The sequence below is a fragment of the Ascaphus truei genome, chromosome 1 (genome assembly GCF_040206685.1).
Source record: "Ascaphus truei isolate aAscTru1 chromosome 1, aAscTru1.hap1, whole genome shotgun sequence".
Classification (NCBI taxonomy): domain Eukaryota; kingdom Metazoa; phylum Chordata; class Amphibia; order Anura; family Ascaphidae; genus Ascaphus; species Ascaphus truei.
This window is the reverse complement of record NC_134483.1, coordinates 57,517,408-57,529,607: the sequence shown is the minus strand read 5'-3', so window position 1 is coordinate 57,529,607 and position 12,200 is coordinate 57,517,408.

Genomic DNA, 12,200 nt, shown 5'->3' with positions numbered 1-12,200 from the left:
CCTGACGCCTTCTGCTCCACAGAGAGAGAGAGAGGAAGAGATTAGAGAGAGGAGAGAGAGAACAGTGAGAAAGGGGGAAGTGATAGTGAAGGGGGGAGGTTAGTATGAGATGGAGAGCGAGAGGGGGGAATAAATGGGAGTGAGAGGAGTAGAAAGTGAAAAGGATGAAGACTGAGAAGGGTGCAAAGTGAAAGATTGGGAGAGACATAGAGAGAGGAAGGGGAGAGAGAGAGGGAAGGTAAGGCCTCGGTCCTGCTGCGCTCGTTGGCGCGGGCGGCCATGTCGCGAGTTCCCCACCAGCAGGGGAATCCTCGCGAGCCGGTCCCGGTCCCCCCTGGCGGCACAGCTGACTACACGCTGTGGCGCGTCAGCCGCTAGGAGACACAAGAGAATGGTGTTTCCTAGCGTTGACGCGTCACGTGGTGTGGCTGTGAGCCAATGGGGAGGGGAGGCTTCAGGAGGAGAGGCTTCGGGGAGCGGGGAGGAGTGTGGAGTGAAAGCAGGTGAGTGCCTGTCTGTGTGTGTGTCTGAGTGCATGCATGCCTGTCTGTGTGTGTATGTGTGTGCCTGAGTGCGTGAGTGCCTGCCTGTGTGTGCGCGCGTGTGTGTATGAGTGCGTGAGTGCCTGCCTGTGTGTGTGGGTGTGTATGTGTGTGTATGAGTGCGTGAGTGCCTGCCTGTGTGTGCGCGCGTGTGTGTATGAGTGCGTGAGTGCCTGCCTGTGTGTGTGTGTGTGTGTGTGTATGTATGAGTGCCTGCGTGTGTGTGTTTAAACTTACCCTCAGCAGCTCCAGCTCCAGCCCGAGTCCGTGGAGGGAGGGGTGGGGGGGGAAAAGAAGCGGGTCCCTCCGCTCAAGCCACGCCCCCCTCTGTGTATGTCAGCGCACCGCCTGTCTGCAGTGCGGGTGCGCTGACTCTGGGAGCGGGGCCTTAGCCTAAGGGGGAGTAAGGCCACGCTTATAGTGCCGGCAACGCGACGTTGCCCGAAAACAAATGCATTGTCGCCGCCGCCGCGTGCGCTTATAGTAAGCACGACGGCGACAAAGCGATGGGTTGACGTGGCAACGCAATTTCTGGTAACCGGGAATATTTGATTTTTCAGGGGCTGTCGCCTCATGTGACAGCCCCTGAACCAATCAATGCCTTGGTCGCCCGCGACGCCGCCGCAAAGCGAAATACAACCTTCGCTGGTGGCGACGGGTGACGTCACGCGTCGCCGTCACGGGCACTATACGCGCGGCCTAAGATATACAGAGCGGAAAAATAGAGGGGGTATAATACTGTATATATGACTAGATATACCGTGGGTATGAAGGGGGAAGGGAAAGGGGAAAGTAGTTGGAAACCCCTGCTCAGCTAATTGTGTATAAATAGTAATGTAGATACGGTGCTGTACTGAGAAAAGAGCAATAAATATACCAAAAGAAGAAAGTACTCGGTTTAAATTAGCACTCAGTTATCAGTAATGGTAAATGTCAATATTAAAATAATCTTTATTAGGAAACATGTATTTAAAATAAATGGTGCAATGAAATGAATAAAAGGAGAGCAGAATAGGGGTTAACGTATTTTTGGAGCTTGGGGCTGTAGTGTATGTGGTAGTAGTACAGTCCCATGTATTGCTCTCCAAAAATGTAGTCTATGTTCTATATCATTGTGATCATAGTGTTAAGCCCCTATTGAATACTAAGATGCTCTCTAAATGACAATCTGAGACTATACTAATGATAGCAGATCGCTACTTCTAGATAGACCCCTAATGTCGGTCTAGTAATGAGGCAGTGTCAGAATACTATTAGACATATACTGAACACTGTTCTCTCTCTCCTCTCTCTAATCTCCCCCTCTCTCTCTCTGTGGAGCAGAAGGCGTCGGGTCCATCCAGGCCCTACCTTGTGGCTAGGTAGAGGTTTGCCCAGGTGGCTGACAGCAGACATTGGTCCCAACTTCTGGCAGTGCCAAACTTCTTGTTTCGGACCACCTGGGCAGACCCATCTTTGAGCCATGACAGACGTTCCTTTGCTTCACCACTGTCGGCGGCCCTGTTCAGTATAGTCTGATAAAAAATTGCTTAATAAAGGAATCATTATAGAAGTTTAAATGTATCCTGTATCCATCATGTTTATTTGATATAAAATATATTTATTATTTAATGAGCAAATTATTATTATCTTCTTCTTCTTCTTCTTCTTCTTCTTCTTCTTCTTCTCCTTCTCCACTACTGATGTTATATAACGTTCTAACATGAAATAGAAGCAGTGCTAAAACAGATGCAAACAAAGTTAATAAACTCATGAGAGCTAATCTTGAAATGTTGCTACCTGCCCCAAGTCGTGGCATTTTATAATCTAATCTGTGACATTAGTTCACTAACACAAGTAAAAAAGTGCCACAATGCAAAGATATATCGCTTCTATATTGTAAGGCTAAATACACCAATGTTACTTAACTTCATATAATCTTGATCTTGAACTGATGATTATCATACCAGCCTCACACGTGATATGAAATAGAAATTACAAATAGCCATAGGAAAATACAGTTTAAAAAATCTTTACTAAAAATCATAGACAACAAACCACACCCCTGACGAAGCGGACAGTTAGTCTGAGAAACGCGTAGGTTCTCAGTGCGCATGTGCAGGTGTGACCAGGCAAATCTCACTGTGTTACAAACTGGCAAGGAGATAGGAATTCTACAGGGAGCCCCAGTCTCAGTTGCGGTACAGAGGAGGTGTGTCATCAGACGCTGACTGAGGAGAATCCTCAGTAACACGTGACCGCGAGCTTATATAGGATTGGACGAACGCGGAATTGACTCATGCACCATCACATGAGGGACGCTCGTTTGAAGACTACATGCAGGACGGACACATCGGGGCTTCGCAAACGACACTCCTAAAACATCGGGAAAACTGGAGAGAGGGGCTGGTGACGGCCTGAATGTTCAGACCGCATATTTTTATGTGGAAATCAGTGAATGATAATCCACTTGTTTGTTAAATATTTTTTTTAGTAAAGATTTTTTAAACGGTATTGTCCTATGGCTATTTGTAATTTCTATTTCATATCACGTGTGAGGCTGGTATGATAATCATCAGTTCAAGATCAAGATTATATGAAGATACGTAACATTGGTGTATTTAGCCTTACAATATAGAAGTGGTATATCTTTGCATTGTGGCATTGTTTTCACTGGTGTTAGGTGAACTAATGTCACATGTGTATGTGCTAACATCCACACACTGCCTCTACTAGTGATTTATAAAGTTTAAGAACACGTGGAGCTCTCATTTTAGATAAAACACTTGTGTGTCTGGGTAAAGTGTGTGAGAATACACTCTATATAGTGGAATCCAATATATCTGGAAGGGTGCACAATAAGGTGAATAATAACAAAGATTGTATAAATAACTTTATTGAAGCACGACTGTATTGTTATTTTCTCTTTATATTTATTGGAGAAAAACAGCGCCATCAACCAAAGTTCCAGCACCAAAGAGGACTGTCTTTTTCACATTTTCATTCAAGAAGGTTTTTGAACAGACCTTCAAGTCTTCTAGGCTGCAAGACGTTGGACTATACTTTTGTTGGTATCGTATTCATCAAGTGATTATATTACGTTGTGACACATTTTTTTATAGCGCTACTGTTGTGTTAATATTTCACCATGCTAACCTGACAACTTTATAAACAGGATCCTTTTAGGACTACTTTCTAAAGCATTCTCTAGAGGGTTCTGCAAGGTTCAGGGGGTGTGGCTAAGAAAGTATTCAACCTGAGAGTGACTTTATTAAAAATGAGAATATCATGTGACATCATCTACTGTACCTACTAAGAGTTACGAATCTGTAATAATGTCACAGAGGGGCATGTACTGACACCACACACCACATGGTTAAGAGGTAATAAAGGACAGATATCCATTTGTCGCTCAAATTTAGGATTAAGACGGTCGTGGTTAGTGTCGTTGTTACCGTGATGAGCGTCCAAATCTGTTAATATAGCTCATGTGTGTGTAAGAATTACAGAAAGAAAGTTATAAGTGCGGTTATATTTTGAGACAGGATTCAAACGTCGTTTGTAAAGGTTTTTTTTTCTCTGTCATAAAACTGTCGGTCTCGCAGCTGACTTACGACTTATGTTGTTTCCGTGGGAAAGAATGTGTATTTCAGTCTTAGCAAGGATTATGAAAATCAGATTTCAACAGAGGTGTGTTTGGACCAAACACATGATATCTTCTGTGCCAGTGACCTCTCTGGGAGAAAACCTATGTAATTTGGGTAATTACTGTATAGGGATTTCTATTTTACGTTTTAGCCTGTTATTTTGAGAAATTGTTCTGCATTTATTGTAATTGTATGTTCTTGTATTCCCTTTTCTGTAATCTAAGCACTGCATTTTTATATATATATTGTGACAAACGGCTTACTCTGGGCTCCGTCGTTTGTCCGGGACTGTTTAGAACACGGTCTTTTAGGGTAGGTTAAATGATGAGGCGTCACGTACTGTTCCTTTAAACAGGCTATGCCTGGTTTATTCAGTCCCAGGCACTGAGACTGCCACAGTGCATACAACAGAAAACAGATCAAAACAAAAGCTGCTCACCTGAGCGATAACTTAACTTAGATATCCCTGACTCAAGGTTGGAAGTGGCTTTTCCACTCCCAACAACAAAACAAGGTACTTTTGCAGTCTTATACAAATGAACAGAAAGATTGAACCTGTTTGGGGAAGAGTCTTCTCCCCTCTGTAGTTCAGCAGCCTTCCAGCCTCCTGGCTCTTGTGGAGAGACCAGAGCAAACAGGAAAACAGTCTTACATACCTGATTCCTAATTAGCATGACAGGTGACAGAAATCAGGCAGCAGACAAACTCTGGTCTGGATCTCTCATCCCTCAGTTCCAGCGCTTGCCAAACTGTGGGATGGAGTGTATGTATTATAAGGCTGCACTCCCAGGCCAAACAGGATAGAAACTGTTTAGTATCCTGGGAGCCCTATATACGGAATTTATTACCATCCCCTGGTTTCTGTCACATATCCTCCCCCCCAGCTCAGACCTCGAGGGATGAGCGACCATGGATATTAGGGAGTGCATCCTTGACAACCCGTCAGCATTGCCATGTTTGTGCCCTGACCTGTGTTCCACAGAAAATTTAAAGGGTTGTAGGCTTAGGAACCACCTGGTCACTCTAGCATTCTTTTCCCTGTTTTGACACATCCAGGTAAGGGGTGCATGATCTGTGACCAACCGGAATTTTCTCCCCAACAGGTAGTATTTGAGCGTCTCTACAGCCCACTTTATTGCGAGACACTCTTTCTCTACTATGGAGTAATTTTTCTCCTGGGAATTTAGTTTCCTACTTAAATAAAGGATGGGGTGCTCCTCACCTTGAGACTCCTGGGAGAGTACCGCCCCCAGCCCTACCTCAGATGCGTCGGTTTGGACTACGAACTCTTTGGAGAAGTCAGGTGTGACCAACACTGGTTGGGCACAGAGAGCTTCTTTCAGGCTTCTAAAGGCTTGTTCGGTTTCGGGGGACCACTTTACCATTAGCGGTCCTCTTGCTTTTGTGAGGTCAGTTAGTGGGGTTGCCTTAGTTGCAAAATTGGGAATAAACCTTCTATAGTACCCAATTAACCCCAAAAAGGTCCTTACTTGTTTTTTTGTAACTGGCCTTGGCCAATTTTGTATCGCCTCCACTTTGAGTGTTTGGGGTTTGAGTAAACCTCTGCCAATAGAATATCCCAGATACTTGGCCTCCTCCAGACCAATAGTGCATTTAGCGGGGTTAGCAGTTAGTCCAGCAGACCGGACTGCGTCAAGCACAGCTTGGACCTTTGGAAGGTGGGATTGCCAATCCTCACTATGGATTACCACATCATCCAGGTAGGCGGCAGCATACCGAGCATGTGGTTTTAAAATTTTATCCATCATTCTTTGGAATGTGGCGGGAGCTCCATGTAAGCCAAAAGGCAACACCTTATACTGAAAGAGGCCGTCTGGGGTTGAGAAGGCTGTCTTTTCTTTTGCCCTTTCTGTGAGGGGAACCTGCCAGTACCCTTTTGTTAGGTCTAGGGTTGTGAGATATCGGGCTTTGCCCAGTCTCTCTACAAGTTCATCTACCCTGGGCATAGGATAAGTATCAAATTTTGACACCGCGTTTAGTTTCCGGTAGTCATTACAAAACCTTGTTGTACCATCTGGCTTTGGGACTAAGACTATAGGGCTGTTCCACCCACTTTGGGATTCCTCAATTACACCTAGTTTTAGCATTTTTTTAACCTCTAAACTTATAGCCTTTCTTTTGGCCTCCGGGATTCGGTACGGTTTAAGGTTAACTCGGACCCCCGGTTCAGAGACTAGGTCATGTTCAATTACGCTAGTTCTACCTGGTTGTATAGAGAAGATTTCTTTGTTTCTTCTCACTAAATTCTGAACCTCTCGTTTCTGATGAACAGACAGGGTTTCAGCTATGCTAACCTCTGGGTCAGTTTCTTGATTCTCTGACGGACCTGGGGGTACTAGGGTTAACAAGACTTCTCTATCTTTCCAGGGCTTGAGTAGGTTTATATGGTAAATTTGCTCAGGTTTCCTCCTACCTGGCTGTCTTACCTTATAATTTACTTCTCCCACTCTTTCCAAGATCTCATATGGCCCATGCCATTTAGCAAGGAATTTACTTTCCACGGTGGGAACCAGAACTAGTACCCTATCACCTGGAAAAAAAATTCTGACCCTAGCACCCTTATTATACGTATTCCTCTGTGCTTCTTGAGCTTTCTCCATGTGTTCCCTCACTATGGGTAGGACTGCAGCAATGCGGTCCTGCATCTGGGCAACATGCTCTATTACACTTCTGTAAGGGGTAACCTCATGTTCCCAAGTCTCTTTGGCTATATCCAATAAGCCCCTTGGGTGTCGGCCATACAATAGTTCAAACGGGGAGAAGCCTGTGGATGATTGGGGAACTTCCCTAATGGCAAATAACAGGTACGGTAACAAACAATCCCAGTTTTTCCCATCTTTATCAACCGCCCGCCGTAACATGCTCTTTAAGGTTTTATTGAACCTTTCCACTAAACCATCTGTTTGTGGATGATAGACTGAGGTTCTGAGATGCTTGATTTTTAGGAGTTTACATAGCTCTTTTGTTACTTGGGACATAAACGGTGTTCCCTGGTCAGATAGAATCTCTTTAGGAATTCCGACCCGGGAAAACAGAACTACTAACTCTTTTGCTATGTTTTTAGCAGAGGTGCTACGTAGGGGAACTGCCTCCGGATATCGGGTGGCATAATCCAATATTACCAATATATGCTGATGTCCCCTAGCAGACTTTATTAAGGGTCCTACTAGATCCATAGCAATCCGGTCAAATGGTACCTCTATTATGGGAAGGGGTACCAATGGGCTGCGGTACGCCTTGAACGGGGCGGTGATCTGACATTCTGGGCATGAGGAGCAATAGTTTGTAATTTCTGCCAGAACCCCAGGCCAATAGAAGCTTCGGAGAACCTTTTCTTTTGTCTTTTCCACCCCCAGGTGTCCCCCCAATGGATGACTATGTGCGAGGTGTAATACTACGTTACGGAATGTCCGTGGTACCAACAATTGTTTAGTTGTAACTGATTTCCTTTTATCAACCCGATATACTAGGTCGTTCTCTACCTCGAAGTAGGGGTAATCAAGTGACCTATCTGTTTGGCCAGGAGTACTATTCTGGTCCCGTATATTTCCCCTTGCTACCGCTAATGTGGGGTCCTCCCACTGGGCCTTCTTAAAACTCCCAGGACTGACCTCTAGGTCAGCGAGGGTCTTATCCGGTTCTGGGGTGGTAAGTGTCTGATCAACATCTTGATTTGGGGTATTCCCTACCAAAGTAGTGATGGGGAAGGGAATTTTACAGCACTCCTCCTTTTCCCCCTTCTTATTTGGGCCCTCGTCAACCTCCATTTCTGAAAAAGGGAAAGGATTTGTTTCTTCTAATACTTCGTTATGGTCCGCTATTGAACTCTGGGCGCTATTCTGAGCGGGGGACCACATTTTTAGAAAATGGGGAAAGTCGGTCCCTATTAACACATCATGTGCCAGTTTGGGTACAATACCCACCTTGAAATCTAAAGAACCAAACTCTGTTTCAAAAAAAACATCAACAGTGGAATATTCATGATTATCCCCATGTATACAGCAAATTGCCACTCTTTGTGAACTGTTTCCCTGTTTCTTCTTAATGGGCAAGAGGTATTCGGACACTAGTGTGACCATGCTCCCAGAGTCAAGAAGTGCCCGAACCCTCCTACCATTAACCTTTACAAATGCCCACAAATGGTTATTCAAGGGGTCCTCTGGGCTAGGGCCCATACATTGGGACAACAGCGCATAAGGTTCCACGCTGTTGCATTGCATGGGCTCATCATTTAGTGGGCAGATTTTTGCTGTGTGGCCCCTCTCATGACAATTTACACATTTAGGTACATAGTCTGTGTCCCACTTAGAGCCTTTTCCCGGCTCCCCATGTTGGCTATTGCCCTTAGTGTGCGAACCACTGTTGCTGGTGCTGCGTGAAGGTGGTCGCCGCTCTTCAGCGCCCCTTAACCCCGGTACCCTTTTACCGTCTCTGGAAGAGTCCTGGAACCTTGGGTAGTGGGGTTGCTCCACGACTGTGGGTTGCGGGTTCTCTTCTGCTGCATTGTACCTTTCTACGAGGGCCACAAGCTCATCCGCATTGTGGGGGTCACTCCGACTGACCCAACGGCGTAAGGCAGAGGGAAGTTTTCTCAAGAACTGGTCCATGACCAACCGTTCCACGATGTGGCTGGCTGAGTTGATCTCGGGTTGTAGCCACTTCCGGGCGAGGTGGATGAGGTCATACATCTGGCTTCGGGTGGCTTTATCCATCGTGAAGGACCATGCGTGAAACCTTTGGGCGCGAACAGCCGTGGTTACGCCGAGGCGGGCGAGGATCTCGAACTTCAATTTTGCATAGACGTTAGCTTCGGCTGGCTCTAGATCAAAGTAAGCCTTCTGGGGTTCGCCGCTTAGGAAGGGTGCGATTAGACCAGCCCACTCAGCTTCTGGCCATCCCTCTCTCTGTGCCGTGCGTTCAAACGTGAGAAGATAGGCTTCCACATCATCCGAGGGTCCCATCTTCTGAAGGTAGTGGCTTGCCCTGGTCATTTTCGGGACTGGGGCTGCCTCTGCCAGTGGAAGGTTACTGATAGTCCCCCTTAGGATCTCGAGTTCCTGCTGTAAGCCCTGGGCGAACCGTTGTTGCTCCTCTCTCAGCAAGCGGTTTGTCTCTTGCTGGTTTGCATTCGTCTGTTGCTGGTTTGCATTAGTCTCTTGCTGGTTTATTGACAGCCGTTGCTGGATTGCATTAGTCTCTTGCTGGGCTATTAACAGCTGTTGCTGGGTTTCATTCGCGTCTTTCTGGACAGCGACATTGCGTACCAGGGCACTCACCACGTCTTCCATCTTGTTTGGAGAGAGAGGGAAAAAAACCCTTTTTTTTTTTTTTTCTTTAAAGTTCTTTAACCCCCAGACCTTTTAGTGTTCTGCCCGCATTCTCCACCATATGTGACAAACGGCTTACTCTGGGCTCCGTCGTTTGTCCGGGACTGTTTAGAACACGGTCTTTTAGGGTAGGTTAAATGATGAGGCGTCACGTACTGTTCCTTTAAACAGGCTATGCCTGGTTTATTCAGTCCCAGGCACTGAGACTGCCACAGTGCATACAACAGAAAACAGATCAAAACAAAAGCTGCTCACCTGAGCGATAACTTAACTTAGATATCCCTGACTCAAGGTTGGAAGTGGCTTTTCCACTCCCAACAACAAAACAAGGTACTTTTGCAGTCTTATACAAATGAACAGAAAGATTGAACCTGTTTGGGGAAGAGTCTTCTCCCCTCTGTAGTTCAGCAGCCTTCCAGCCTCCTGGCTCTTGTGGAGAGACCAGAGCAAACAGGAAAACAGTCTTACATACCTGATTCCTAATTAGCATGACAGGTGACAGAAATCAGGCAGCAGACAAACTCTGGTCTGGATCTCTCATCCCTCAGTTCCAGCGCTTGCCAAACTGTGGGATGGAGTGTATGTATTATAAGGCTGCACTCCCAGGCCAAACAGGATAGAAACTGTTTAGTATCCTGGGAGCCCTATATACGGAATTTATTACCATCCCCTGGTTTCTGTCACAATATATATATAATCTAAGCACTGCATTTATTTATATATATATATATATATATATATATATATATATATATATATATATATATATACATACTAGCTGAGAGACCCGGCCCGTGAGTTAAATTTCCCGCTAGGAAAAGGTGGGGGGAGGGACAGTGGACAGGAGATGGAGGGGGGAGGGACAGTGGACAGCAGGGGGGTGACAGTGGATAGAAGGGGGTGACAGTGGACAGGAGGGGGGGGGAGAGTGGACAGGGGGGGAGAGTGGACAGGGGGGGGAGAGTGGACAGGGGGGGTTCCGTCCGCCGCCATCTTAGGTGCCGCGTGGCAGCGGCAGGCTGCCCTGCCCACTGCCTGTCCCCGCGCCGGGGAGGGAGGTGAGTAGAGCGGGAGGGAGTGGAGGGGGAGGGAGGTGAGTGGAGCGGGAGGTGAGTGGACCGGGAGGTGAGTGGAGCGGGAGGGCGTGGAGCGGGAGGGAGGTGAGTGGAGCGGGACCTCTCCTTCCGGCCGCCGCCATGTTACTTAGTCCGCGAGGGAGGAAGGGGGTCCTTCCATCCGCCGCCATCATAGGTGCCGCGTGGCAGCGGCAGGCTGCCCTGCCCACTGAAATACTGGAAATCCTCCCAGGGGAGGTGTAGATGCCGCACAGCCGCGGAGTAAGAACTTCAGAGAAGGCTGATCAGTGATTCATAAAAAACTTTAATGAAACAAAGTGCAAACGGATCCTCTTGACGCGTTTCGGCCCGTCAGGCCTTTGACAAAGGCCTGACGGGCCGAAACGCGTCAAGAGGATCCGTTTGCACTTTGTTTCATTAAAGTTTTTTATGAATCACTGATCAGCCTTCTCTGAAGTTCTTACTCCACGGCTGTGCGGCATCTACACCTCCCCTGGGAGGATTTCCAGTATTTCAGTGCCTGCTGCCTGCACGCCGGGCTGCGTCTGGTGCACCTGTGTCCCCCTGCTACACCCGGATACACCGGCACTGCCGTCGGTCAGGTGACCACCCACCGCGATCGAGCGGATGTAGGGTTGGCGGCAGAAGAAAGTGCTGGGGGGCTGAGAGGATCAAGTCGTCAAGACACATTGCTAGCAGAGGGACATGCAGCATTTCCACACCGGAGGATAGACCAGCCACTTCTCTACATCCCCCAGTTGTAAGTTATCTATTTCTATGTTTTCTCTAACTTTATTGTGCTTATGGTTAGCCAGTTGCAGAGATTTACATTTGTGAAGATTACACTGGGGGACTGTGGCGTTCGTTACCAACATTAACTGTTATTCAAGCACCAGTTCACAGCTGCAGCCATGCTTTCTGAGCGCCTGGTGGGTTAACTTGCTGTTTACCCGTTACACATCCGTGCCCTGCCCACTGCCTGTCCCTGCGCCGGGGAGGGAGGTGAGTGGAGCGGGAGGGAGTGGAGCGGGAGGGAGGTGAGTGGAGCAGGAGGTGAGTGGAGCGGGAGGTGAGTGGAGCAGGAGGGAGTGGAGCGGGAGGGAGGTGAGTGGAGCGGGACCTCTCCTTCCGGCCGCCGCCATGTTACTTAGTCCGCGAGGGAGGAAGGGGGTCCTTCCGTCCGCCGCCATCTTAGGTGCCGCGTGGCAGTGGCAGGCTGCCCTGCCCACTGCTTGTCCCCGCGCCTGGGAGGGAGGTGAGTGGAGCGGGAGAGAGGTGAGTGGAGCGGGAGGTGAGTGGAGCAGGAGGTGAGTGCAGTGGGAGGGAGTGGAGCAGGAGGGAGGTGAGTGGAGCAGGAGGTGAATGGAGCGGGAGGGAGTGGAGCGGGAGGGAGGTGAGTGGAGAGGGAGGTGAGTGGAGCGGGAGGGAGGTGAGTGGAGCGGGAGGGAGGTGAGTGGAGAGGGAGGTGAGTGGAGTGGGAGGTGAGTGGAGCGGGAGGGAGTGGAGCGGGGTGGAGGTGAGTGGAGGTGAGTGGAGGGGAGGCAGGGAGGTGAGTGGAGCATCGGGGAGGGGGGGAGGTGAGTGTGATGGGGGGGGGGAGAGGACAGA